Here is a 4,474-nt window from a genome sequence, read left to right as displayed (position 1 = left end):
CAATACTATTGTCAATATTAGTGTATAAAACATAGAATCGCAAAAAACAAATGAATTCAAATTCAAAAAAATGAAATATTAATATGTCGAATCCATTTTGAATTCGATAAATACATTTCTTGTGAAGTATGTGTTAGTGTATGCCCTATAGAATTACCCGTTGGTGATTAGAAACTGGAAACAAATATTCAAAAGAAATGTTTGCTTATTGATTTTGGAATTTGTATATTTTGTGGTAATTGTGTTGTGTATTGTCCAACAAATTGTTTATTAATGACTGAAGTCCATATCCATGTAACACCCGACTTTCCCGAACGAAGTGTAAGAGCGGGCAGAGAAATACATTAACATGGAGAAAAATTTTCGACTGAGAGAACCACTCTTGAGGATCAACCCGCCCTATCTACCTCCAAAAAAAGAGGAATAAGCCAAGAAGAAGGAAAAGTATAACCTGGAGAAGCCTCGAAGATACCACAATTATACTCCCATCCGGGTTCTTTAGTGGATGTTTACAGAGAAATATGTCATACTGAAAAGCTTCCACCTCCTCGTCCAATTAAGCACAAGAAGGCAAAAAGTCAGACAGAATATTGCGAGTATCATAAACTTAATGGGCATTCTACTAACGACTGTTATGATTTAAAGAATATCATAGAAAAGTTGGTCAGAGAAGGCCGACTAGATAGATACTTGAAGAAAGGGGATGACAGGAACATCCACCTCAAACTCCTGAGTGACACATACACATGATTAATGGAGGATTTGCGGGAGGAGGAATATCACATCATCACGAAAAAGGCACTTAAAAGAGGTGTACCAAGTTGGGGAAGATAGCAGACTCCCCGACTTGCCCACCATCTCGTTCACTAAACAGGACACTTAAGGGATAACATTTGGACACGATGATCCCGTGGTGATAACAATGATCCTCGCCTACGCGAATCTTTATAGAACTTTAATAGACCAAGGTAACTCGGCAGATATTCTGTTCAAACCTACTTTTGACAAACGCGAATTGAAAGAAAAGAATCTAAAGGTGTACCCAAATAATCTCTTCAGACTGGGGGATACGCTGATTTAACCCCTTGGGTACATTTCTTTATATACCACCTTTGGAAAAGGTACAAAATCCAAGACACTGAGCATTGATTACATTGTGGTTGATGTCACCTCAACAAAAAATGTATTAACAGGTCAGACGACCTTGAACTGACTTGCAGCTGTTGTGCCCACACCTCACTTTTGTATGAAGTTTTCCATAGCGGAAGGGATTGCCACCATCAAAGGAGACAAAAAAACTAGCATAAAAGTGCTACAGTGAAAGCCTCAACTTAAAAGGTGGTCCTGGGGGAAAAGAGATTAACACTATCGAACTAGGTGATCTTCGAACCCGGGAAGCACTGCGCCCCTAGCCAGAGACAAAGTAGAGGAGGTACAAATCGGAGATCACCCGGAAAAAACAACAAGTATATGGGCAAAATTGGAAAAAGATTTGAAAGAACAACTCATTGACCTGCTATGAAAGAATTATGACCTCTTCGCTTGGAAAGCCTCTAACATGCCTAGCATAGATCCCAACCTGATGTCCAATAAGCTCATTGTATATCCAGGTTCTAGACCTATTCAATAAAAGCATCGAAAGCTTGGGCTAGAAAGGACACAGGTCGTGGAAAAACAAGTGCAAGCCTTGCCAGAATCAGGGTTCACAAGGGAGATAAAGTATCCATTATGGCTAGCTTACATTATTCTGGTGAAGAAACAAAATGAAAAATAGAGGATGTACGTTGATTACATTGACCTCAACAAAGATTATCCTAAGGATCCATATCTTCTCGCTAGCATCGACACTCTGGTCGACTTGACCTCAGAATATTAGTATCTATCTTTCATGGACGACTACTTAGAATACAACCAAATTGATGTACAAGCTGGACCAGGAGAAAACTTCATTCATAACCCCAAAAGCTAACTATTGTTACATAGTGATGCCTTTTGGGTTAAAAAACACTGAGGCCACGTACTAGAGGCTGATGAATAAAGTGTTCTCTTCCCACTTGGGATAACTCATGGAGGTATATGTAGACGACATACTCGTCAAAACCAAAGAGAACTCAACATTGCTATCCGGTCTCTCTGAGGTGTTCTCTATGATAAGAAAGCATAGGATGAGGCTAAATCCCTCAAAAAGTAACTCCGCAGTAGAAGTGGAAAAGTTCTTAGGCTTCATGCTAACTCAAAGAGGCGTAGAAGCAAACTCGAATAAATATCAAGCCATACTCAACATGAAAAGTCTGACTTGTCTCAAAGAAGTTCAACAATTGAATGGAAGGTTGGCAACTCTATCCAGATTTCTAGCAGGGTCCACTCTGAAATCATTACCCTTATATTCCATTCTCAGAAATGAGAAGAATTTCGAGTGGACTCCAAAATGTGAGCTGGCCTTCCAAGACTTCAAAGCCTTCCTGGGTCAACCCCCCATACTCACCCGACCTGTTAAGGGTGAAGAACTTGTACTGTATTTAGCAGTAGCAAGCCGAGTTTCGACTTTGACCTGTTAAGATGCAAAGAGGCAGTAGGCTATCTACTTTGTTAGCAAAGCCTTACAGGGGGCAGAGCTGAATTATCAAAAGATAGAGAAGTTCGCGTATGCCCTTATCCTCACCTCTCGAAGGTCTTCGACCTTATTTTCAAGCCCACACTATAAATATCTGTACCAACTAATCAATGAAATATATTTTACAAAAGACGGATCTGGCAGGGCAGATCTTGCAATGGGCTGTAGAACTGTCTAAGTTTGACTTAAAGTACAAAACTCGGACAGCCATCAAGTTCCAGTATCTTACCGATTTCATTGCTGAATATATGAAAACTCAGGGAAGCCCAACTACATGGAGCCTGTATGTAGACGAGTCGTCAAATAAAGCTGGCAGTGGGGCAGGAGTTATCCTAGAAAGCAACCAAGAAACTTAGATAGGACTCTTATTAAGGTTTGAGTTCTCGGCTTCTAATAACCAAGCAAAATATGAAGCCTTACTTGTTGGCTTGAAACTGGCCAAAGAAGTGGGGACAGAAAAACTGATAATGTTAAGTGACTCTCAAGTGATAACTTCACAAATCAACGGTACCTATCAAACCAAAGACCTCCCATGAACAGGTACTTGGACAAAGCAAGAGAGCAGCTAGTGCACTTCTAAAAGAAGAAGTCCGACATATAGCTCAAGAATCAAATGCCCAAGCTGATGCCCTCTCCAAACTAGCCAGCACAAAGCCAGTGGACAATAGTAGAAGTCTCATTCAGGAACTTTACATGCACCAACAGTGTTAAAGGGAGCGACAATTGGAATATAATGACAATATTCAATCAAAATTTAGGATGGATAACCCATAGTCAACTATCTTAAATTTGATATCCTCCCCGAAAATAAAAAAGAGGCCCGAAGACTTATAAAAGAAGCACAAAACTACATGCTAGTCCACAATATTCTATACAAAAGAGGAATATCCATGTCCCTCATAAAGTGTATTCCGACCTCTAACACTAAAGAGGCCCTAGAGGAAGTACACAATGGTATATGTGGAAACCACTTGGGGGCTCAGTCACTAGCCAAAAAAGTGATCTGAGCCGGCTTTTTCTGGCCAACCTTACAAAGGGAGGCAACCGAGTTTGTCAAAAAATGCCCGCCTTGCCAGAATCATGCCAACTTTCATGTTGCGACTCCTAAAGAACTTATTAATGTCTCCTCACCATAGCCATTTGCAAAATGGGGCCTCGACCTCTTAGGACCATTTCCTCAAGCTCCAGGACAAGTCAAATACCTTATAGTGGGATTGACTACTTCACTAAATGAATCGAGGTAGAACCACTAGCAACCATCACTGTCCAAAGAAGTCGAAAATTCCTTTATAAGAACATTATCACAAGGTTTGGAGTACTCCACTCCATCACTACGGATAATGGAACTCAGTTTACCAACTCAACCTTCAGAAATTTGGTGGCCGATTTAAAAATAAAGCACTAATTTACATCGGTTGAACACCCTCAGACCAATGGATAAGCTGAAACTACTAACAAAGTCATATTGGCCGGTGGTGCACGAAATTGCAATCACACTTTTGCAATCCCGCACAACTAACCAGCAAGTGCACTGGGTCGTCCAAGTAATACCTTACGTGAGTAAGGGTCGATCCCACGGAGATTGTCGGCTTGAAGCAAGCTATGGTTATCTTGTAAATCTTAGTCAGGATATCAGAAATTATCAGGATTGATTGTGAAAAACAAAAGAACATGAAATAATTACTTGTTTTGCAGTAATGGAGAATAGGTTGAGGTTTTGGAGATGCTCCATCTTCTGAATCTCTGCTTTCCTACTGTCTTCTTCATCAAACATGCAAGGCTCCTTCCATGGCAAGCTGTATGTAGGATTTCACCGTTGTCAATGGCTACCTCCCATCCTCTCAGTGAAAATGTTCAACG

This window comes from Arachis duranensis, chromosome 5 (genome assembly GCF_000817695.3).
Source record: "Arachis duranensis cultivar V14167 chromosome 5, aradu.V14167.gnm2.J7QH, whole genome shotgun sequence".
NCBI lineage: Eukaryota > Viridiplantae > Streptophyta > Magnoliopsida > Fabales > Fabaceae > Arachis > Arachis duranensis.
This window is presented reverse-complemented; position numbering follows the sequence as displayed.